We start from the raw sequence: 25754 nt of genomic DNA, 5'->3' as shown, positions 1-25754 counted from the left end.
GAAGCCCATGCACGCAGCCCCGTGTAGACCATACGTTCAGCAAAGCAACCTCATGTGTGGTTCTATGGCCAAAAAAATCTATACAACGGAGGCAAGTGGGCATTCTGGGAGAATGACTAGAACACGAAACTCCGAAAGAAAAATCTTATGTTTAGTTCAAAATTGTGTATTAGAAAGAAAGGAAGGAAGGAAGGAAGAATCCTCCATCAAATTTTCCCTGCAGCTGGGAAGGTTTGGGTTTTGTTTCAAAGTTAATCGGTGGGAGAGGCTCTCTGGGAGCTCTGGGTGGTATCTCCAACAGAAACATTATGCTTCAACACCTCCACTGCTGATACCTCAAGCCCTCCCAGAGCTGAGCTGTGGTCAGATGATGCGACCCGGAGCTCAGGGCCCGTTTATTGGTTTCGTCTGCAGCAATGCCGTCTGTTTCTAAGGACACTTGCAGCCCAGGGTCGCATAGGGTCGTCAGCCACCTCTGCTTGCTTTGAACTTACCCCGGTGCTCTCCTGATCTGGGAGGCCTCAAGATGAAGCCACTGCCCCCCACCTACTACCTCGGGAAGAGGGGCTGGCCGAGCCCGTGGAGCGTCTAATCCACCTGGTCTTTCTCCCTAATGGGTGACTGGCAGACACCTAAAGAGGTATCGATTGGCCCAGTCAGTTCAGCACCCTAGTCTTTTCACCCATCAGCGTGACCACAGTATTGACCCAGGAGCACTTGGAACCCCAAGCACGTTCCCTCCGCGAAATTAACACTCTCTCTGTGAGATGCCCCTTGTACCCGCTGATGCTCGGGGAGGAAGCGATGTTTTTACATCGGTGGAGGTGGAACCTGATGGCTCAGTCTGCCCGGAGGACAAGAAGTTCTCCCAACCTGCTTTTTGATTTTTATCTTTGCTTTGTTCCTCTCGTGGTAGCCCATCAACATGCAGTATTTTATCTTGAAAGGTAAGTCATCAGTGTTTTCGGCAGGGGAAGATTCCCCGGCCTGCTGTGCGGGTTGCTACAGCTAACAGCGATTTGACAGGCTCCCAGCGACGAAGCGCTGAGCCCTAATAGTGTTGCTGCTCCTGGGGCTGGACTGCTTCAGGGGTTATACGTTTCATTAATGTAATAAAATGTAGCTTTTACAGCTCTCTACAGTATGTGATTACAGATGCACATTATTGGTATTATCGGTGATGCTTGAGTTTCCTTTTCCATTAATGGAAACTCTGCATTGCATACATTAGTTATAGAGAGAGTTAATGACGGTTTATACAGGTCTGTCCACAAGCAGACATTTTTAGAAGCGACTATACTCACACCGGAGCAGTCCTCTCTTTAGTAACAGGTTTTGTTCCAAAAGATGATTTTCAGTGCATTTGTTCTTAAACATAGTACGACACAAGAATGAAATGAACAGTCAGGGGAACTCAGTTGCATAAGAGAACAGGAGCTGCTGAACGTGGCGTCTGCTCTTGTAAAACTGCATCCAAAGCTACTTACGTTTGACTTTATTCACTGCATCACTAAAAATATTGATAGCAAGGACTCCAAACTCAGCTTCCAGTGTCCCCACCACGGGGGACGGCCCCACCCCGGCCCACAGGTCTTCCAGCACGAGCCTCCTGCCATTTGTCCCGTTGACCTTACTTGAATTCCTCAGGCGAAACCCTCCCTCCCGCCACTGGGGCTGTGATACCCACATTCTGCTCCTGCGTGGTCCGTTAACTAGCACTCATCTGTCACGTCCCCGCTCAAGCCACCGTTTTTCAGGGAAGGCTTCCCTTACAAGTCCAGTTCTCCTGTGTGAGTTTCTCAGCACCTGGTACTTCCTCATACTGTGGTTTTACGATCCTTGATGGTATTAGGGTTAACCTCTGTCTCCTCCGTGCATACGCTGTGTGAAGGCAACGTCTGCTGGTGGTCCTCCTTCCAGCTCCAGTGTCTTCAGTAACCAGAGTACAGAAGATGATAAATGAGTTGGTTGATTGAATGAATGAATGAGTGAACGACGTTATGATGTTAAATCCCTGGAGCTCTTATCCTGATCCTCGTGGGACACTGAGCTTATGACCCACCTGACACACAACAGTATACATCCCTGGGCGCCATTTAAAAAAATTATTTCCACTTGTGTTTCCATCCAAACCATCTTCATCTCCTTACTGGACCCCAGGCTGATGCTCAAGGGCACGATCTCACAACACAGACAGATGCTCTGTGCAGGCTGTCGCCTCATCCACTTCAATAAGCAGCCCTTCCCAGCAAGACAACACCCAGATCCTTTACTGCAGCTGCAGTTACTGGAACTTTCTATTCTTCCCTTCTCTCTTATCTTCCAGAATGCTAATGTCTGTCTCCCCTCTGAGCTTTGATACAACACGATCACCTTCTTCTCCAGCCTTCTCAGTGACATCCACCAGCCAAGGACGTGATGTGACCAGGGGTGACCGTCCCCAGCCCTCAGAGAGCCTGGGCACACTCTCCGACTCTTCCCGGGATGCTCAGGGCTCCTCTGGCGTTTGGACATTTGACAGACACACATGTGACTCTGGTCAGGACACTGGGTAAGTGTAGTTTTCACTTAACAGACTTCCACGCCCAGAAGTCAAGCCCCGTCCGGTGATGACAAGTGACACCAACTTAACTACCACAGTAACTCACTGTCCTGTTTAAAGACATTATTTAACAAAGTCAAGGTTAAAACCATGTAATGGAACAAATTAAGGACTGATGTGACATACAAGACCTCGGTGAGACTCGGCACACACCTCAGCTCAGAACCATGGCTAGGTTTCACAGTCGTGTAAAATTTTTATTGTGTTTCTTTGTACCAGCCTTAAAATATCTCAGGACAGATTGTTTGAACCCTCACGAAAACTGTTTTCAGGACTTTCAGCCAATATAATAATCTTTACTTCCTCTACTTACTTTTTAAATTTCTGACTATGAAAAATTCAAGGTTAGGACACGAGGACTGCTTTTTTCATGACTAAAAAGGGCATCCTAGGAGGGCCTGACCAGTTTTAGCCTTGGGCTACGTGCCGTTCACATTTCTTAGGGGGAAAAAGTCAATTCAGATTTTTTTGAAAAGAAGCCATCACTAGCAGGCTCACAGCCATGAGGCGAGGGGAGAAGGCACCGGCAGCCGCAGATGTGTGCAAAGACCCTGCATCTTGTGTTTTCAAGGAACAGATGTGAAAAGAGAGACGTTCACTCCGAGACGCTGCCCCTGGGTAACAGCCCCGGGTGAACAGGAGGGGAAGTGGGCGCCACGTTTTCCAGAGCTGCTGCGTCTCACCTTTGGGGACACAGCATGTCTGCAAAGTCCTGGAGGAGGGGTCACTGTCCTCGGCCCGCACCTCTGCTGACCGTCCACGCCACGGGTCAGCCGGCATTTCATCCGATTAATATATAACCACAGAGGCCAAAGAAAGAGTTTCACAATCTGCCAGTCGTCTCCATTTTCAAATTCCTGCAGGTCGAACGCAATCAGCAGCCGGGCGTTCTCCACCCCCGACATATTTATTCTTCCTCTTCAGAGTCAAGCCATTCCAAAAGGGCGAACCAAACGTGCAGCTCCGGTTTGTCCACAGTATTTAATGTTTACATAACCTAAAAATATGTAGCTTATTAATGAGTGGTTTTCCAGCCTCTTCAATAGCCTTTTTATTAGCAGGACACTCCTTCACTTCCAGGTGTCAAGCCATCTCATCCTGTGTGAGCTTCCTTGATGGTATTTAATGTAAAGACAGAGCAGTATTTACTTCCCTCACAGCAGAAGAACGGATTGTTCTAAGGTTACACAGCCTCAGTGTGATAAAGAAAGACGGAACCTTACAAAATGATAAATATTTTCATTAAAAAACTTTAAAACTAAAAGTTCAAAGATATGTTCTCCTCTCTTATTTCTTGTCAAAACATGACTTAAGACCCAAAACTAATCTACTTTCAATTTTATTCCATATTTCAGCCCTGTCATAGTACTCAGCGGAGAGTATTGGAATACGATCATTTTTTATTTTGTTGATGTTAGCGACAGCTTTATTTCACAAAGCAATCTTATACTATGTCTACCAGTGGCAGGGGACAGAGGTCAAATGGTCTATCCTTACAGGTAGAGAGCTTATTAAACGGCGCGTCTATTAAACCCGATGGACAGCGTAAAGAGACAGCCCAGCAAAATACTTTTAACATAGTTCAGTGAAGATATGGCTCAAAAGGGTAGTAAATAATGTAAACGGAGACCAACAAGGAACGTGTTATATTTTTTACTAGCATCTTCAAAATTATACTTCAAACAAAGTGGTTAGAATAGTGAGAAACACAGAAGCTGCGGCGAACAGCCTGCGTTCTGTGGCAGTTTCCCCAGTGTGGCTTCCTCAACGCAAAGCCAAACGTTAACAAATCAACAGTTTGATTGCAAAGTTCTTTGAAAGTAATCTAGGCATAATTCTTAGGTAATCTTGAGCCAGGATAACTGCTTTTTTAAAAATAAGTTTCCTATCATTTTTACTGTTGTTTTGGAAAAAATTGATTTTCAGTTCTATATAAGCTAACCTTTATTCATGACAAAACTTCACTTCTAAGACGAAAAACCTGCATCAGAAGAGTAGTCAAAATAACGTGGAAAATATTTGTCTACTGATTATATTAAAATATTACATAATATTTTACATACATATAATGTTACATAATGCTTGGGGTGGAAGTCTAGATGTAGACAAAGGACTAGAAAAAAGAGCATTTGATAATGCAGAGTGGGGATTTTCTTTTTCTTCCCTGGTATCTCTGGTAACTCTTCGATTATCAAAAACTAAATCTATCATCCTTTTAACGGCAGTATTTCCTCCTGTGTGGGAGTAATCACCCTTACAAACAAGCGAAAAGGGAACCCATGAGAAAGGACTCAACTTCTCATCCTCCTGGGCGAGCTGGGGTCTTTCTGCCAACCTGGGTTTTTAATAAGTTTCTCATAAATACTCGGTCTCTCCATCTTGGTCTTGGCTATCTGGTCTCCTATCAGGCCACCAGCTCCCCGGTCTCTCGCCAGGCATAAAAACAATTTGATCAGGGGTGATTAGTAGGTCCACCTGGTAGGATAATTAATAAGATACAGAAACATAAAACAGGAGTCGTTAAAGTTCACAATTACTTGCCTCACAGCATCACTCCAGAGGCACTGTCCTTGTGCTTGGGCACACAGTAAATCATCTACCTAAATGTATTTGCACCCAATCATTTTTTAAAGTCACAATCTTTGTAGTGTCAACTTGTCAAGGGTCAAAGGGAAGAGCAGGCAAGATTCCCAAATCAATCTGCTTGTAGAAACTGTCTCATTTCATTTCAAATTACCTGCTGTGGTTGAAACCGACGATGGACAAACCGCCTTCGTCCATAAACCATGACAGCGCGGGTCGAACTTCCGCCATCACTCATAAGGGGCCAGTCAGGCCGGTCCTGTCATTAACTACTTTTAAACGGCTGCGCAGGGTTAAGTGATCTTGCAGAGCAGCCGCAGATATAAATACTGTTTGGACAGTTTAATGTCAAGAGACAATTCCTCTGAGATTAAAACTGTGTAACCCAATAGAACAGTTGTCAATACAAGGCCCAGGTGTCCGTACGGTCCCTGGGTGCTGCGCCTCTGCGTGTGCCCCGTGTCCGTGACCCCTAGGAGACTCTGCGTGTTGTCTGGCTGCCCCGGGCAGCTCCTAGACCCTTCTGAGAATATTCCAAATGACTTCAGGCGTGCAGAGGGCCGCCCTTCGGGAGGTGCTCTCAGAGGGCTTACACTCGTCCTTGAGAAGCTGACCCCGAAATGCGGGCGCCCTACTGCCGCGGGCAGATACCCTCCAGCAGCTCCAGAGCCTCATGGCCAACTGGAACGTCAAAGCCCTAAAGCCGGCCGTAAAATCAGGGCGGCGGGTACAGCGACTTGTGCACAAAAGAGCCAAGATCAAAGAAATAAGGCTGAGGAATCTTTAAAAAAAAATACAAATTCTATTTACAAACCAGAAACAGACTCACAGACATAGAACAAATCATGGCTACCAAAGGGGAAAGGGGGTGGGGAGGGATAAATTAGGAGTTTGGAATTAACAGACACATTACTATATATAAAACAGATAAACAACAAAGTCCTTTACGCAGTTGTGAAAAATTTCTCATATTCCTAATTTGCTGAGAGTTTTTGTTATGAATGAGTATTGAATATTGTCAAATATTCGATATACCTCAATTGAGAAAATAAAATTATTTTCCCTTTAAAAAAACAACACGGTCCTACTATATAGCACAGGGAACTCTATTCAATTTCTTCTAACAATATATAATGGAAAAGAATCTGAAAAGAAGATCTATACACATATGCATGTATAACTGAATCGCTTTGCTGTACACCTGAAACTAACATTGTAAATCAACTATGCTTCAATAAAAAAATTAAATTTTTTTTAATAAAAGAAATAAGGCTGAAATAATGACCCCATTGGCTTTAGAGAGCTTCTTCTTTGAAGCAAACGCAATAATTTCTAAAGATGACAGCAACTAATGTTGACCCAGTGCTTCGTGCATACTGGGCACCTACTAAGTGCTTTGCATGCGTGGCCTCGTTTAAATCTCACAGCCCGACAGAAGCCTATTTTCAGCCCCACTTTACAGGTGAGAAAGCTGTGGACCAGAGCTGCAATATTTTGCCCCAGGTCGTCAGCTGGTGCTCATGGAAACTGGAATCAATATTGCATCTGACTCAGAAACTAGCACAGACAGCTATGACGCGCGACCACCTCCACTGTAACGATGCCCCCTGTGAGAAATTCTGCTTGCTGGGCTTACAAAATATTTATAATACACTCTAGCTTAGCTCTTTTTAACATGCATTAGCTGCGTGTAAAAACGATCTGAATCATTAAAAGAAGAAAGATGCTAAGTTACTCACAGAGCTCGAGTGAGTTAAATCCGACTAATACACAGATAACACGAAGACTTTCCAGGGGGTATGTGTGCATGACAGTTTTAAGACAATCCATTTCAAAATCCTCAGTGTCCATGTTTCCTTTCCTAAAATCGGTCCCCCTGAGTGCACATCATGCCCACTCTAATCTTCTACCCCCTTTAGGACTGCAATTCTCCAGCCTTACTTCAAAAGGTACCTGGACTCTTACCTGGTCCCCAAGGTGAAAATCTCCATGTCACCGAAGACTATCTTCCAGGCCCCTGAATCTTTCCCCCCAATTCATCCCATAAAGAGACAGAATTCAACCAAGAGGGGCTCTGTTCAAAACTCACCTTTAGCGGGGAGGGTATAGCTCAAGTGGGAGAGAGCGTGCCTAGCATGCATGAGGTCCTGGGTTCAATTCCCAATACCTTCTCTAAAAATAAATAAACCTAATTCCTCTCCCCAAAAAAACAAAACTCACCTATTGAATATGGTGTTTGATCAATTTCTAACATCACCTCCATATGGAAGGAAGGAAAATGTTAACCTTTATTATATTATAGCTGTAGGATATTTGAAAAAAATTCAATTTACATGCATTGTTTTGTAGTAGAGAATTATATGGTAACTAGTACGCCTTTCAAACATAAAGGTGTTTCATCAGGATAAAATTCTGTGGGACGGGAGAATGGAAAGCCAGTTTCAGGGAGAAATAGAAACAATGTCACAGAAGATGATGACGTGTTTTGTTTTTTGTTTTTCTTTGGAGGGGAGATAATTGGGTTTATTTATTTATTTATTTTTAGAGGGGGGACTGGGGATTGAACCCAGGACCTTGTGCCTGCTAAGCATGTGCTCCACCACGGAGCTGCACCTCCCCCCAGTGATGACGTGTTTAAATGGGTGCTGCTGAGTGTAACAGCCCCGCGATGCTCGTACTCCCGGTAGGCCCTTCAGCGTTGTTGACATGTTGGATGAGAGTTTCTTTCTTGTGAGATGAACAGGATGTGAGCAGCATTCCTGGTCTACACACACACACACACACACACACACACAGTTGAGACCACAAGTTCTTCCAGGTTTTGCCCAGATGCTTCCAGGGGCAGGGCGGTTGGTGTGGCAAAACTGTCCCTGGCTTTGAATACTTAAATAAGGCAGATAACGTTTACTATACATTTTCAAAATTTAACATTTAAACTCACAATGAAAAATAACTAGATGTCCACTAGTTATTTTGTTGAGAATGCAATTTTTCAAAATTATTTTCAGAGGTGAATATGGACACACATTTCAAGACCACTGATTTCAATAGAAACTTTGGCGGCCAGTATGGGGCCAGCAGAAGGAACGTCAGCCGCGGCCGGGGCCCCGCGGGCCGGGGCTGGGGCTCGCCTCTCTCAGCCTCAACCACCGGCGTGACCCACACCACAGACGCTGAAGAGCAGCTGGACCACCTAAAGGCAGGGGCGACACCGTATTGAACGTGGCGACTGAATACTCAGCAGACTGAAAGAAGCAGAAATAACGACCAATACACACTATTCCTCAATAATTTTAAAGTGACATATTTTGAGGAATAAGCATAAATTGAGAAGGCCAAGCTCAGGACAATGTGAGGAATTCTCTAGAAATGTTAAGACCAAAAGGTCAGAGAGGACATGGAGTTTCTTCTGAATCTGCTGTGTTCCTTTGTAACATACTTATCCATGCTGACAGCAAGTTTACAAAATTGTTTACTGTAATTGTCTGAATACGAGTCTCTAGAGTCTGAAGTGGGTGGAGCCCAGGGGACCATCGTTTCCCACAGGCCTGATGAATGAGCCACACACTAGAAGCCAGGCCGGAGGATGAGCCAAACCACCTCTCGGGCTGCGGCAGGAAAACCACAGCGCCCTAAAAGAAGAGGCTCAGCGGAAGTCCCCGCGTCGCTTTATGCTGGCGAATGCCGTCCCTTGCACACCTGCCCTACAGCGTCACACACGCCGGCAACGATCCTCAGGTGTCAACTGAACATCAAAGTGTAAGTGCAATCTTTTCATTAGGGAATCCTTAATGACTTATTTTAATAACTCAACCAAGCCAAAACAGAAAAAGTTCTAACAGCAAAACCAGGAAATGCGGACAGGCAAAAACCAAGGAGATAAAATTACCCGTCATCTCACCACTCGGAGAAAACAAAAATTGAATCTTGTACGTCTTCTTTTGAAACTCTGTGTGTTAAAATTGGCACCTCGGGCTCTGTTCCAACCCCTGTTTTTCACTAATCAACTCCACAGGTGCTCCCCGTGCGCTTACGGTCCGTGGCAGCAACACGCCCTCCCGTCGCGGTGTCTGCTGACCGCGCCTGCTGGGGGTGGGGGTGGGGGGCGGGCGTGGCGCCCCGGCTTACTGGTGAGGAAGCAGAGGCCCAGGAAACTCAGCGACTCGGACCCCAGGGCCGGTGGTCTCCCCTCCGAGCCACGCAGCCTCCAAAAACGGAGGCAGCAACAGCCCTTCCCGCCCGCCACGCGCCGGCGTCCGGCCGAGCTGCCGGCGCGCAAGCGCTTTCATGCATCCGCCCCGAGCTAAGGAGGACCAGCCGGCCAAGGGCGCCGGGCACCCGGGTCTTGAAAGTCAGGACGCTCCATCCTTGCATGTTCAGAACAACCTTTCTGGGAAGTACTACCTGGGGTCTAACACGCTGGAACTCGTTGCTGCGTCAGTGACTGCAAGGCGATCCTGGTCTGAAAGCCCCACCCAGCGGCCGCAACACACAGACAAAGGCTCACAGAGGAGAAGCCGCAGAGAGGGGTGCGGCACAGCTTGCACCAAACTCTCCAGGTCCCAGCGAACGGAACAAAGGAACCAGCAGGGCGGAGAGGACACGGAGCGGTAAAGCCCGCGGCCTGCGTGTGCCAGGCGGCGTTGTGGACCCCGGGGGCAAGATGGCGGCACAGACCGGGCAGCGGGGCGCATCAGTATGGCCAGGTGTGTGTGAGCAAACAGCCCCTGCCCCTCCTTCCTGCCAACGGCGATTCATACCGTCTCTGAGCCTCAGCTTCCTCAGCTACGAACGGCGCGTCTAGTCCGCTGCCGGAAATCGGGCGACGTGTCTAAAGCGCACGGCGCGCAGCAGGAGGCCGTGTGTTGTTCGCCGAAGCTAGTCTGACAGAGAGCCAACTAGAAGGTCCGGGCCGGGCTGTCACATCGAGCCGTTAGGTCATTCAGCCTCATAGCTGTGGGTCCTCCTGCGGTGAGGACTCGGCGGCACAGGGACTGGTCCCAGCGCGTCAGCCGTGGAGGGGCGGAGGCCACGTGCAGTGCAGGTGACTTGTCCCCAGAGCTGGTGCGCACAGACCCCGCGCTGTCCCCTGTCCTCTCAGCCACGCTCAGCCCAGGCTCGGAAGCATTCAGGTGGCCCTCCCCCTCCCCTCGCAGCCCCCCCGCGCTCTCCCAGCTTTGCGGAACAGTGAGCCCGCACCCCCACCCCGGGCCTGCGCCCCCGCCCCGCTGCGCCAGCAACGTCCACCCGGGGAGGGCGGATGCCGGGCGCCCCGCGGCCTCATCTGATTTCCTTGCTTTGGGGAACGCCTGTCTACGGCGTGCAGCCACGTTCACCACTCCCCCTGACGCTCGTTCCGGGCTCATCCCCTCTGAGACTCCCTCCGGGACCCTCCCCTCTGGCCCCATAAGCGGCAGCGGTCACCTGGGCGCCCTCGGCCAACCCTCAGCCAGATGCCTGCGCCCCTCGGAGGACGCCGGGACTCCCCGCTTCCACACAGCCTACCACCTGCCACCCCCTCGGGCACACCCCCAGCCCCTCCTCTCTCCAGCTCAGACAGTGGGTCCCACCATGGCACCTTTGACTTCAGTGCGCTCAAGTATTCTCACTCAGTACATTTTTTTAAGAGGAAAATAAAACAATATAAATAGCCCAGGCCCTTCCACAAAACGAGGATCCGCCTGGAGCGAGCATGACTCTGGATCCCTCGGCGTCTCATTCCCTAAACGCCTCTGGACAGCGAGTCAGGTGTTTCCAGCCGCCCCTGGAGCCCAGTGCGAGCCAGCTGCTTCGCCTCGTGGTCACTCACACTCTGGGGCGAAAGGCGTCAGTGCGGGACTCGGACGTCACGCTCCACCTGACGCCTTCTCAGGAGTTTTCAAGTATTTCCAAGTAATTTATGCAATTTCACCTCATACTGTAACTTAATCGTAGGAAGGTGGAAGGTTTAAAGTCGGCAAGAAGGTAAAACTAAAGTATGCTTAAAATGACCGCCTGGAATTCCCGCGACGGTCCCCAGCACACATGGCACTGACGACAGGTAGCCCTGCGACGGAACGGTGTGTACACGGTGACGCCCAGTAGCTAAAAGGGAGAGTGCGACTCACCTCCAGGTTGGCCACCACAGGTCTCGTTCAGATTCCCTACTGTGGGAAAAATGCAGCAGTGAATCTGCACATGAAAATTAAGGCATATTCACATCTGATGTCATCTTACTATATAATCAATATTTTGGGGGGTAGGTAATTATGTTTATTTATCATTTATTTTAATGGAGGTGCTGGGGACTGAACCCAGGACCTCGTGCATCCTAAGCATGTGTTCTCCCCCAAGCTGCACCCCCACCCCTGCCCCGCTCCCGAGTCCTCTGCCCTCTGGAGCCAGCCTTGCACCCTCCCCGACTCCTTATCACCCAGCCCGGCCTCGCTCTCCCTGCCTAACCTCACAAAGAAGCAAGCTGGGCGCAGGGCCTCACTGCCCGCGTCGTCTGGTCTTGGCCCGGCAGGATCTGTCCTCCAGGGGCCCTGACCCTCGAGCAGGGCCAAGTCCGCACAAGCCGAAGGCAGGGTCGGTGCCGAGGAGGAGCCGGGGTGGGGGGGTGCAGGCGGGGACAGCTCAGTGCCAACGTGCACGCCCAGCACCCCAGTATTGGCGTCCCTTCGCCTCCGGCCTGCCCCACGTGGACCTGTGCTCACGTAGCTTCGCCCAAGTCCTCCAACGAACAGCCACGCAGCCTTGGAGCCAGCAGATTCCCTCTCCCACAGCAACCCTGAAGAAGGCTGGCCGCTCCTTAGGGTCACCCACCATCTCCCAGCTTCCACAAAAGGAAAGACTGTGCCCCAGAAAGAATAATCAGCAAGTATGACAGGGTTTTAACAAATGACATGGAGGGAGTGAGATGGAGACGGTGGTGGACAGGGTGTATTTCGGGGAGAACGTACGTTCCTATGCGTGGGGAGAAGGTTATGAAAAGAAGCGGTGAGTGAAAAAGAAGTGGGGAAGGAGACTCAGGCCCAGAACGCCGCCCTAAAGGTGTATGCACGGTGTGGGGGCCGTGTCCTGTAGGCACTGAAAAGACACTGATGGCTATTAAACAGGACGAGGACCAAGTGCAATGCAATTGGGAGTTTTAGAAAAAGGCTGGAGCCCCACCAAGTAAAACAAGGAGGAGGAATCCCCCACAAGCTCGAAGGCTTCTGGCAGCACCCCCCCGAGACTGGACCGGGGGAGTGGGCGTCTCTCTGTAGCCAGGTAAGGAGGCAGGATGGCACCTTCCCTCGTAAGAGAAGAGGTGGTTATTCCTGTGGAAAGACACGGGGGAGACAGCAGAAGCACGGTCCTGAGGATCTGTGTAGAAGGATGGCGGGGACGGGGCACATCACCACAGCTTCTAGACCCAGCGCCCTCCCAGCGTAGCAGGGCAGCCACGCCGGTGGTGAGAATGTTAGGGATCTCGTACATCATTCGATAGGTAGTCACTGCCCTCACATCCCCTCCTGGGGCCACTGCCTCTTAATCTTAACCCGGGACCCGAGACCAGCCCGTGTTCCAGCGACTCCAGCCTTGAGTCTAACCCCTGGGGGCTCCCAGGACCTGCGCTGTCCTGCGGTGGCCCATGTCCTCGGTGCCAGGGGTGGTGCCTGCCCCACACTGATTGTTTAGTGTCCTGGGTCTTCGCCCTGGGTGAGAGCAGGCCTCTTGTGGAGATGCGCCCTTGAACTATTTCCCAAAATCCAGGTGTCACTGGGGAGGCTGGGCCACCAGAGAGGAGCTGGGGGCCGGAGCCCCCTCTCCAGGGATGGGCCAGCCCCTCCTGTGAGCGCCCCGTGAGGCAGACACACACCCACAGCGTCCACTGTTAACGGGACACGGAAGTCCCCAGCCAGCGTGATGCAGGAGATGAGCAGCATTATCCGCGATCATTTTACTTCTCTTTACCTGCCCTGGGGAGCCGCGACATTTAAGCAGGAGTCCACATGAAATGGAAGATAAGAGCCAACTCGGATCTGCTGTGGGATTTACTCTGCGTCCACCCAAATCATGGAAGAGATTAGATTAGAGAGCTTCCATCTGACCCAGAAAGTGTAAAACCAAAGTGGACAGCAACCATATAATCGATTTATAACCATCCTCTTAAGAGATGCTGGATTTTGTAAAAGGCCAAATGTTGCAGGGAAAAGCCAACTATGGCAGGAAGTAAATAAATATGATGATTTGTGTTTGCTTGTTCATTTAGCAAACTAGTCTGAGTGCATTTTGACCCCAAAGAAACCGCTTTGATTTTTAATATTCAGTCTGGAAATATATCCATTCTTTAACACACCCCATAATTTATTTTGGGATATCAATTTTGTGATATTGTGAAATTTTTATTGTAAGGACATTTGAAAGGCAAAAGAAAAACAGTTTGGTGGTTTTCTGATAAGTTAAACATAGAATTACCATATGACTCAGCAATTCCACTCCTAGGTATGTACCCAAAAGAATTAAAAACAGGTTTTCAGGGGGAGGGTGTAGGTCAGTGGTGGAGTGCCTGCTTAGCATGCACCAGGTCTGGGTTCAATCCCCAGGACCTCCAATTAAAAAAACAAAACAAAAAAAAAAAAACGCTTAAGGAAAAAAAAACTTTTAAAAATGTCATGGGTTAGCTCTGTTTTGTTTCTTTTGGAGGGGGGTAGTATTTAGGTTTATTTTCTTTCTTTCTTTCTTGGTGGAGGTCCTGGGGATTGAACCCAGGACCTGGTGCATGCTAAGCAGGCACTCCACCACTGAGCTATACCCTCCCCACCCAGCTCTGTTTTTAAGTGGAAAAAAAAAGTACAAACTTGTCATGAGGTCCACGCCAGAGAAGCTTCAGGTTAAAAACCATTTGAGGGTCACAGATTGTAACTTTAAGGCGGCTGGGCTGAGCAGCTCTCAGGACTGGGACTCGCAGAAACCAGAGCAGAAGGATGGTTTCTGTGTAACACGTCACCAAAACCAACACAGAGTTTCGCTACTTTTAACGCCAGGGTGTCTGCACATGTGCAGGCAGTAAATACAAACATGGTCACATTGCTCCCCACCAGGAATAGAAACAGCTCATTTCTTGTCTTTGGAAAATATGGAAAATCTTTTCACAAACACACACATAAAAAAGGGGAAAAAAAGAAACAGTTTTAGATTTCCTATAGATTACTGAGTCACAAACAACATCTAAGGCTGCTATTTTAAAACCAAATTAGAGAATTTTTTATGACAGGAAACCATCTCAACAATGACACCTTGTTTCCTGAAAACTCTGAGTAAATTCCTCTTATTCCCTTTTTTTTTTTTTTTTGAGTTTGCCAGACAGAGCCCAAGGGTTGCAGTTCCCACATCGGGTCACACAAAGGCACATTTGCATGTATCACTTAAAACTAAGCATGTTTCATATTCTGGGGCCCTAATAAACACTATGTGAAGGACTGGACCAATGAAAACACAGAAAACGTTAACACTTGGAAAAGGGTCACATGGCCCCAATCTACTTTGATTTTTACTGAGACCCCAGTGGGACTGAAACTTCGGGCTCTCAGAAACTCCTATCTAATTTTGTGTTATTATTTCACGTAAGGTGATTCATTTCTACAAAACCTTCCTCACAGTGTTCACAGAGCCTAGAAGCATGATGCCACCCGCACCCCTTCCCAGCCGAGAAACAGCAGAACCGGCAGGCGCAGACTTTTCTGTAGCGGCTCAGGTGTCTGGGACTTTCTAAGCTAAAATGGAAACGACGAGGCCAGAGGCAGTGCCACCCAGGGACACCTGCCCCTGCGGGGTCGCCTGCGTGGCGGCGGCTGGTCACCACGGGCACATCCTCCCCCGTCCCTGCCCCAGGGCCTCAGACAGCTCAGTCAAGAATCCTGCCGCCTCCCTCGGACTCCACATTCCCCGTTCTTATCTGACCACTCCCTTTTTCTGGAAACGTGATTAACATTCCGCAGACATCTCGGGCGCTGCCGGGCTGGTCGGTTCTGCTCAATTTATGGTCCTGATATTCTGGACAATCACGGTTGAGTCGAGACACATCCTGGGCTGCCCAGATGTTTTAATTTTGCCAAGAAACGACATCCCCGCACCCACGTCTTCCTGTCTTTCATTCAGTTTCTGGCCTGTTAGGACTTTCAAGTCCCTTTGATGGAAAATGGTCAGCCTGGGATAACAATTTTCTCTTCAGCATGTACCTGAGGGAGTGGCCAAAACTGCCCTTACAAAAAAAGGACCCACGTTTTCTACCCACGTGGCTTTTGGGTCACGGAATACCAACAGGCTCGGCCTGTCTCCATGGAAACGAGCTCGGATCAAGCCACCTGCAGTCAAATTCCAGGCTCTCGGCTTTACAGCTGCGTTACCTTGGGCAAATTTCTTCTCCTCACTGAGCCTCAGTTTTTTCACCTGTAAAATAGGACAACAATAAAATATCTACCATTTGAAGAAAAGGTTTGAAGGAGAAGATTAAAAGCACCAGTGTTTTCATGGAAAAGCCCTGAGGATGCTTGTCCTGGGCCCTTAACGAGGGCTGACTCCCATCATCTCTCACCCCTCTGAGCCCCCTGAGCTAATGCAGGCAGTTGAACAGCTGGGACGGAGGACAGGAAATGGAAACTGTGGCGGAAGAGGAAAGGCGGGGGGCAGGGCTCTGCGGCTGTTTTAGATGCATTTACAACACAAGGCGCAGGAGGCAGAGATGAGAACTTCTGAGGCTGCTCACGGAAGGAGCAGGTATCTGGGTCCCTGCTGGTCCCGCCCAGGGCAACGGCTGGACCCCATGGGATGCACGTGGCTTCTCCCTGTTCGACAAGCCACCATGTGCAACCTTGTCAGGTGCAGGGCCCAGGGTTAACACAGACTGTCCCACCACTGGGGCCCTATTCCCTCAACGCTCAGGAAACCCCTCCACCAACGCTGGGGGGCAGAGCTGAGCCCCTTGACCTATTTGGCGGAAGAAGTAGATAGTCAATAAATATTTGTTGAATAAATGTTTGAATGAAGCAAAGTCGAACATGTACATAAATAACTGAGGATAAGGAAGCAGCGAGACACCAGTATTCAAGTTCTGCTCATCCTTGAGGACAGGGGTCTGCAAACCTTTTCTGTAAACACCAGAGAGCAAATACTCAGACTTGGCTGTCCAAACGGGCCATACTGCGACCCGCCAGCTCTGCAGGGCCCAGGAGAGCAGCGGAGACCACGTGTGAGCGGACGGGTGTGGCTGTGCTCCAATAAAACTTCATGTTCGCACTCAGAAACTGGAAGGTTGCGTAACTTGCACAGGTCACGAATTCGTCGTCGTTTAATTTTTTTTCACTTGTTTAAAAATGTGAACACTGCTCCCAGTTCACAGCTGTCTGAGGGCGGACAGCCCCTGAGCTGTGATTTGCCAGCCCCAGCTTAGGAAATGCAACAGACAAGCAGGCGAGGGAGCTAGGGCGGCAGCAGAACCCCTCCCCAGGATCTGCTGGTCGCCAGCGGCGTGCCGCGAGGACAGCGCAGGGACGGAAAGCGGACAGTCCCCGCCCTGGGATGCCCGCCTGCCGAGCAGGAGAACCACGCGGTGAGGAGAGTCCAGGCTGGGCACTGGGCGTAGAGGAAATGAGCTGGAGAATGGAGCAGACGGCGGGGGTGGGGGGCGATTCAGAGGCGAGGGCTCCTGGTGTTCACACCCTGATCGCGTGTAACCCACAGACCAGCCCGCAGGGATGGGGAGTCTCACAGCTAAGGACTGGAGAAAGCGGGTCACAAAGCCAGGCCCTCCGTGTCCAGGCCTGTGCCGTGCGGGGTGGCTGGAAAGGAGCCTGTGCTATGTGGAGTAGCTGGAAAGGAGAGTCATTAGAGACGCGTCAGGTTTCCAGGTCCAGCTCTAGTCAGGGTCACATCCAGGTCTTGACCCCCTGGGACCCCCGTTTCAAAGCTGGAAAACGAGGACTGTCATCAGGACGGTCGTGAGCATTGCTAAGGCGCTGCAGGAGCCCCAGTCACCGCGCTGGGCGCGGGGCAGGCGTCATGGCTGTTGGGAATCTAGTCCACTTACTCCCTTACCAGCAGCCCATTGTCCTCCACCAAGGCATGCCCACCCTCCCGGATTGGCACCTCTACATTTAATTATTATGACAATTAATCTGAAGTGCTCAGGGCACGTGCTCTGCAAACTAAGCAAATGGGGGGGTGCTGCCGGGGAGGGGGAGGGTTAATGCTGCAGGTTCAACCTCACACACAGCACAAGGCAGATTTGGGGACTCTCACGTGGAGTCAGAGCTCTGCCCGGGTCCCTGGGACTGGCCTTATGACAAGGTTTTCATCTGGAAGTGATAAACAGGGGAAAAAAAAAACCCCTATTAGATTCCAACGTCAATAACACTCTGGTCTCACAACTGTCTACATTTATCTTCGATTTAGCAAAACCGAAGAGGGGACGTGTCTGGAAGCTATTCTGCAGCAAAGACTATGCAAAGGATTTTGAGCCTGAATTCAGAAGTTAGACGCTCACTCGGCACTAATGATCAGAACCGTGGGCTTGTGGTTACAGGGTGAGAACCCCTGGGAAGGCCAGCTTTGCACAGGCATTCGAAGGACGCAGCATTTAATCGCCAGGCAACCATAGGAAGTACACAGATTATCTTATAGGATATATGTTGTTTCCTGAAATCCTTGAGAGAAAAAAAAATCCACGTGGACGTGGGCTAGAATTTTTAAATCAGTGCTACTGTTGACTCACGATCAGGACGGCGCTTTGCCTGTGGGTGGGAAGTGGAGGAAAAGAGAACATTTTAGTACGTTAAGGATATAGTATACAGTCAGCAAAGAGCATAAGGTGTGACGTTTAGGCCGATCTAAGAGGAAACACAAAGAAATTATTATTGAAATATTAATAGAAGCCAAGGAGGGAGGGAGGAGCTCAGAGGTAGAGGGGGTGCTTCCCATGCAGGAGGTCCTGGGTTTGGTCCCCGGTACCTCCACGAACAAAAATGTTTTTAAAATAAAGAAAAAAAAGAAAAACCCTCTCAACCTTTGCATTAGTTTCCTGTGCTGTCATGACAAACTGCCACAAGACGGGTGGCTTAAAACAACAGACATTTCTCCTTTTACAGTTCTGGAAATCCAGGTGTCAGCCGGCCGTGCTCCCCTGGTGTCAGAGAGGCCGCAGGAGAGGGGCCGCTCTGCCTTGTCCATGCCGGGGGCCTTCGGCCACCCTGTGTTCCCCGCCCTGTGGCTGCTTCAGTCCAGTCTCCGCCTCGGGGGTCACACTGCCTCCTCTGTTTCACCCGTTTGTCTCAAATCTCCCTCCGCCGAGGGCACTTGTCGTGGGACTCAGGGCCCACCTGCAAATCTCATCTCAAGATCCTTAATTGTATCAGTGAAGCCCCTTTTTCCAAATTCGGTAACAGACACAGGCTCGGGTGCTTCCTGAATTATCTGTACTTAGCTGTGCGGCCGCAGCTGCCCACACACAGATGCAGGCGCAATCACCTGCTGGAAAACCGCCGTAGAAACAGCGGGGTTGGGCCAGGGTGGCCTGGGATGCTGCAGCTGGGGGAGAAAAGCACAGAAACTCCACGTGTCATCCAACGGGTGACTGGTTAATTGCGAAGGAGACGGGTCCCTTGGCAGTGAAGACGCCGGGGTAGTGACCTCTGAGCCGGGTGACCGGGTCCTGTGCTGATGCCATCTGATGTGATGCTTGGAGAGGACTCGCCTGTGTCAGGTCTCAACCAAGACGTCACTCTGACTCTACCCGGGAGGGCATGACTGAAGCCAGATCAAGGCATATTCTGCAGAATAACTGATCTGGGTTTTTCAAAAATGTCAATATCCAAAGTCCAAAATAAGGGTGCGGGAGGGGCGTTCCTGGTTAACGGAGACTGTGGCCATGAGATCCATGCCCAGACTTCAGTTACATCCTGGATTTTTTTTTTTAAGCCATGAAGAGCATTTACAGGAATACTGCAGGAAATGCGTGTAGACTGCACACCTGTAACAGGACTGCATCCATGTTGAACGTCATCAGCGGGATGACTGCATGATGGTTACATAGGAAGTTAGGCTCCTTCTTAGGAGTCACTTACATGTCAGGGCTGTGATGTCTGCATCTTACTTCCAAATGGTTTAGAAAAGAGAGAGGGACAGAAAAGAAAGGCAGTGTGTAAAGCAGTAAAGCTGGCCAGTCTGGGCAGACAGGTGTTCACTGCATTACTCACTCAACTTTTCTCTAGGTTTGAAAATTTTCAAGATAGCAAGAGGGGTATAACGTGAACTAACAGGACGTTATGTGTCCATTATGTCTCAGTAGAGCTGGGGGGATATTGAAGGATATCATAAAAACGAACACAGGGTCATTCTTAAGTATCAGAGATAAACTAAGAAAGAGAGTCTTTGAAAATCACCTGAGTGAGGGAAGCCTTGCTTGCCAAAGCTTCCAGTGATAAAAGCTAAAGAGAAAATGGGTTGAAGGGGTTTTGAAAGGGTCTATGTATTCAGCCACCGGGCCACAAACCACGGTGCAGACGGAGCAGCCTCTCCCGAGGACTGCAGCTCCTGGTCCCCGCTGCCGCGGGAGCCCGGGGACCTTCCTGCCTCCAAGCTGTGGGCTTTTCACGTCTGTGATGACAGCGTCACACTAGCTGTGCCCTGAATTCAGTTTTGTGCACAAAATTACCCAACATGAGAGACTACTTCTGGCCTGGCCTGTCCGCTCTCTATGCAACGCACCCAAAGCTGTGGCCAGACTTCTGTTGCAAAATAGAAAACAAAATAAAAATGAAAAAAAAAAAAAGTTGGTGGGGGGAATGAAGTCCCAGCATAGGACTCTACTACAGACCACTGAGGTGTACACTTTAGACGGGTGTGTTACACGACACATGACTTATATCTCAATAAAAATTATCCTCCCAAATAAACTTACCTTGCATCACTCTTGTGAACTTGAGGCCATGTATGTGAAGCGCCCAGCACGGCACCCGCTGGGTAGCTGCAACCCAGTTAATGGTGCTACTGCTCATGGTTATTCATTATTAAGGCAGGTCCCCCAGGAAGTGCCGTGGAATTGACCAGGGCCTTGGGTGAGCAAAAGCTTGCCAAGATCACTTGGCTGAAGAGTTAATCAAGGTTTTCTCTGTTGGTTTAGATGATTCCTAAATCGTGCTACACTTTTCCACACGTGTTCTTGTACTGGATCATGAACTAAAGAACAAAGTCCGTGTCTTATTCACCTGCAAATCGCCGGCACCAGGAATGGGATATTAACAGAGTAATATAAAGCATGAACAACAGATACCACTGAGCTGTTTGAAACACCCCAGACGACTAGTTAATAACCTGAAACTATGGCCAGGACACACTAAGCGAAAAAGCCCTTCGCATCAGAGTATGGTCGCGTGCGGTGTGTTTTCAAGAAAAAAAATGAAAGGATTTTCATGGACATGTTAGCAGTGGTCACCTCTGGGTGGGAGTATTTCTTCTTTTTGACCTTCTGTATCGTAGACATTTTCCAGGGCACGCATTACCTCTGTAACAACTGGCCCGGCCTGAGGAGTGAAAGACGCAGCAGTCCCTCCCCTCTCAAGCTAACCAAAGCGCATTGCTGTTCTGCGCTGCGCGCTGACGCGTCAAGCCGCGGCTCTTCAGTGTGGGTGCTTTTTCAAAACGCAAATGCCTGGGCCCCCCCTCAGACCTAAGGAATGAGCATCTTCAGGGGAAACACCTGGGCAGAGGGGCTGGCTAGAAGTGCCGGAGTAATTCCTAAATTAAGAACGGGGGTGGGGGGTGGGGGGTGGGGGTAGCCGGCCAGAGGGGGAGGGTACGCTTGGCAGTGGCAGAGCATCTGCTAGGCATGCAAGAGGTCCTGGGTTCAATGCCCAGTGCCTCCACTAAGGGGGGAAAAGAAAGCAATGTTAAAAACCTAGGCTCCATTGCATAGCCTGCCAATCCAGCACATGTCTCAGGCACTGTCCTTAGGAGTCACTCTCCCCGACACCCACGGTGAGCTCCTGCAGGCGGGCAGCTTTGTCTGGTTGTCTTTGGCATCACAACAGCAGATGCACAAGAGATGTTCACCGACGCTTGCGGGCTGGTTGGATACTCGCACGCAAGAATAACAAACACCATTCATCTAACTCCTGATCTCCACTGCTGTTTTGTAACCCAAATCCAGCTTGCTTAGCTGTAAAATCATCACGTTAGGCAACTTGAATCATAACCTGACCAATTAAAAGCAAACAATTTTAGAAATACGACGTAATTCTAGTAGGTAGATATTTTCCTTGGAAACGACAGTGAGGCATGAAGCTGTGGAGTGGCTTTGTGCATGAGATATTTTTTAAAATGCAAACCAAACCTCTCTGTAGCCTTTACCCACACCAGGCACCAGTCCAACAACGTCAGGCTTTGGTCATCGCCTTTGATTAGTTCAGTTCTGCACTGAGTTCAGCGCTCTTCAGTAACTCCCTTTCCCAAAAACACACTGGCGGTATTGATGCTAACGTCTTACTGACGGCTCTGCAGTATCTGAGCTCCACCGAACACTAACATCAAGGGTCCGGAAACAGGACGACCTGGGAAGAAAAGGTCAGTTTTCCTCACGCATGCCTCGACCCTATTTGCAAAATAACGTATAGTCCATCTCCATTATGTGTGAGGCCAATAATTTGTCCAAAAAAATCCAGATTTCTGTGAAGTGCCCGATAGCTATCAGATACTGTGGAGTTCAGTTACCAGTGAGGTAGTGCATGAAAACGACCACAAGTGGCAGAGCGCGTGCCTAGCACGCACAAGGTCCTGGGCTCCAGCCCCAGTACCTCCTCCAAAAATAGACCAACTCAATTACCTCCCCTCAAAAATAAAATAATGAAATAATACAATAACAAGTAAACAAAATGTTAAAAAAAAAATAACCACGAATTCTCTTCCCTGCATCCGTGTCCTTGCAGCGACCTAGCGTGGTCCTTCCTATCGAAAGGCAGCGTCTGTGTCCCCATCCCTTGCATCTCAGGGGCCCCAGTGACTTGTGAAGCCAATGCAACGTGTGCAGTAGCTCTAACTCCCCCGCGGGGTTCGCTCTTCTGCGGCATTTGGGGCCCAGCAGCGCCGTGTGAGCGAGCCCTCGCCACCCTGCTGGTCAGGACAGCTGGAGGCCCAGCACGGCTCTCAGGCCCGCCGCCGGGCTCGTCGGCGAGCCCTCCTGGGTTGTCCGGCCACCGTCTAAGCCACCGGGGGCCCCAGACACACGGCGTGCTTGGAAGAAATCCACGGAGCTGCCCGGACCATGGCCGTCTCGGCACAGTCAGCCAGCTGGGGACAGGGCCGGTCTAAGCCCCACATGGGGCGGGGAGGGCTGGGTCGCTCGCAGAGGCTGATTACAGCCGGGTAGTAGTTTCAGTTCTGCAGCTCGAAGCGCTGCACTGACATGAGTTCTAACTCACGGACTTAAGGCAGCCCGTTCTTACAAAGTCGGGTGGCAAAGTCTGGAGTCCGTGTGCTCTGTGGGGCAGACCGACGGTTGCTGGAGGCCTACTACGTGCACTGAGTTTATTCAGCAAGCGTTTCCAGGGCACCTACTGAGTCCACAGGAACCCAAAGACGATTAAGCCGGGCTCCGCCCTCGACATTCTTACGGGGGCATGGCGGGGGGGGGGGGGGGATGAAGAAAACCCAACAGTAATCAGATGATTACAATACAATCTGATCCTTGCGGGATTTTGGGGGCTGGAGGGGAGAGAAGGCAGTAAGGCCTCCAGGCCCTGACACCCTGGCCAGATCTTGACCGGTGACCGCAGTGGGCCAAGAAATGGGTCCATTTCACATTCACAGGGCAGCGGAGGAAGCGGAGGCGGAGCCGGGGCCCCACTCCTTACAACGGCCGGTCGTCCCTGGGATTGGAACCCAGGACGCAGCTGAGGGGCGGCGGGGAAGGTACCCATCAGGGCGCCTCAGTCCATCAGGCTAAGAAACCTGCATTTCACTCTGAAGGTAAAGGGAAGCCACTGGGGGTTTTCAAGGTGGGGGGAGGACAGGGCACGTCGCAGTGTGGAGAGCGGGGGAGGAAGTCAGCTGAAGGCGGGAGCCCACGGGGAGGGTTGCGGCTGCAACAGACCAGGGAGATGCCTTGACGGGAGTGACCTCCTCCGGCTGGCGGCGGTGACCAGCCCCAGACCCAGGCACAAGGCGGGTGGGCGATTCGGGGAGAGAAGCGGAAAGGCATCATTCAGGGTGCTCCCCAGGCCCACTGACGTGCTGGGAAGCAGGCCTGGGCTCCGGGCTGACAGCTAAGCGTGGACTTTCTGAGCTTGGGCATCCATGGAAACTGCAAGTGAAATGCAGGCCGGTGGTGGGAGGGCGGCCCTGGAGCGGGGTGGACACCCACTCGGGGAGATGGACACAGAGACACACGCCTGGGAGCGCAGCCCTCCTCTCTGAGAATCGGCATCGGTGAAATGAATTCTACTTCACCATGGTTGGGGGGAAGCTACGCGTAAGATTGCTAATGGCTGGTACGCGACAGGCACTCAACACGCACTGCCCGACTGTCAGCACGAGTCAGGAAGAGACTGTATCAGGGAGACAGACCGGGGAGGCGCAGGGACGGGGCAGCTCCCGTATCTCAGAAACAGGCCAAGGAGCAGACAGATGACGCTGAAAGGGAAAAATAACTACATAAAACGAACAGAAGGAAGCACCATAGCAGGTACACTCCAGACAGCTGCTCACCCACATAAGCCTCCCCTGGCCTCTAAAGGCACCCCTCTAAGTATGTATCTGAAGAAAATAATAAGTGTTTTAAAAATTAAGAAAAATCTTTGCATAAAATGTTGAGCCTTGGCTAAACATGGGGAACGTAAACACGAGCCTCATCCAAACGGCAGTAAGTTCACTGGACTCATTGTGTAGCTGGGGCGGCGGCCAGAGCTGGGAGAGCCGCAGGGACGTTCAAAAACTGGAACAAAATGCATCGACTTTTAAGAGAGATCAGATTATATGAGAATTTCTGATTTTTGTAACATCCTTAATTCATTACGTCTTATTCACATATATGCACCCCTGAGCCTCCAGCAGAGAAAATAAATAAAAGGAGTTACAGAATATGTCACTGGGGGGGAGGAGTACTCACCTTGCTTTCAAGCTCACTCATGATAACTCTGACCCACCTCCCTGTGGTTGGTTCTGATTCCTTGTCGGAAAATCTCCATTCAGCCTCGCTGGGCATGTGGGCTCCCGCCCTCCTCAGGCTTTCCCCTCTGCCGGGGGTACTGCTCTGGGGAGACTAACAGCCCACACCCACGGGACAGGACTGTCTATCAAACACCACCCGCCCGCCGGTCCCACCCCACCCTTATCTCTAATCTCTTTCTTAGCCAGTGACTAAGGCTCTGCGCTTCCCTGAAAGCATGACTATTTCATTTCATGCCAAAAATACTCACCGTGAGGTCACTCCTATGGACAAACTCTCTGAAATCATTGCAAAATTGACTGCGTGCGCATACGTGCGTTTTTCTGGGAAAGAGGACCCATCATTTCAACAGATCCTCCACTCTTTCATGACCCAGAAGTGAGTAAGGAACACCATTTCATTATCATTTGGTCCTTCCAACCTGTCTGCTCCACAGTAACAGCCAGGATTTATGCAGTTTCTGGAAGAGCCTTGCCCGGAACAGGTGTCCGAAATCACCTGAACGGAGCCGACCCACACCAGCCTCCGCCACGTGGGAAAAGGAAAGTTTAGGAAGAAAGAGGGACAAGAAAGCCTGAGCTCCTCCAGTTTCAAGATCCCATCACAAACAGGACAAGAACAAAAGTGAAAGTGAAACTGTCGTATTTTCTTTAAAATGTGAGCCCAGTCTCCAGCCAGGCTGGGACGGGGACCAGCCCTGTCCGCCCTGACTCACTTCTGTCTTGAGTAACGATCCTCTCAAACACACTGCAGCTCATCTGTGCAACGTGGGAGACAGTTCCTGCCCCTGCTCTGCCGGAGGAGGGTGGGAGGGCGGCAGATGGCACGCCGAATGCTTCGGGAACACATCTGCGGGCAGAGTCCCCACCAACCCTCCCGTCCAAGGACCTACGGGTGCAAAGGTGGCTGAGAGCGTGTTTCCACGTCCCGAGGAGCTGCCTTCTCTCAGGTCTGAAATATTTCCCAACCTGCTCAAATTCAGCAGTGCCGGTCAGAGGACCTTGGGCTGGAATGCACCCTGACCACACTCCAGAGCACCGTTTCTCAACGATTTTAACCCACGTGCCCATTTGAATAAGCATTAGGAATCTCACTCCCTTTTCAAATTTTGTATTATGAGAACAAGGGTTTGGGGGGGAGCGTGTAGCTCAGTGGTAGAGCGCGTGCTTAGCAAGCACGAGGTCCTGGGTTCAATCCCCAGGACCTCCATTAAAAATAAATAAATAGATAGATAGATAAATAAACCTAATTACTTCCTGTCCCCTCCTAAGAAGAAACACTAAACAAAAATAACTAAAAATTTTTTTAAAAGAGAAAAACAAGGGTTTGTGGTTTTCCCCCCTTTTTTAAAGTACACGATTCTACAATAAATACTATTCTCTGCAGCAA

General features: G+C 50.2%; 1 long non-coding RNA gene across 1 annotated transcript; it reads right to left on the bottom strand.

The window, feature by feature from the left end:
- Positions 1 to 4240: 4240 nt before the first annotated feature.
- On the bottom strand, positions 4241 to 24605 carry LOC141574742 (uncharacterized). The gene is made up of 2 exons (XR_012501762.1): positions 24306 to 24605; positions 4241 to 15601 (listed from the first exon to the last, which is right to left on the bottom strand). It is a non-coding gene; the product is annotated as an uncharacterized LOC141574742 (long non-coding RNA).
- Between the last annotated feature and the right edge of the window lie 1149 nt (positions 24606 to 25754).

The sequence above is a fragment of the Camelus bactrianus genome, chromosome 23 (assembly GCF_048773025.1).
Source record: "Camelus bactrianus isolate YW-2024 breed Bactrian camel chromosome 23, ASM4877302v1, whole genome shotgun sequence".
NCBI lineage: Eukaryota > Metazoa > Chordata > Mammalia > Artiodactyla > Camelidae > Camelus > Camelus bactrianus.
The sequence above is the reverse complement of the archived record's forward strand: the minus strand, read 5'-3'. Positions and strand labels throughout refer to the sequence as shown.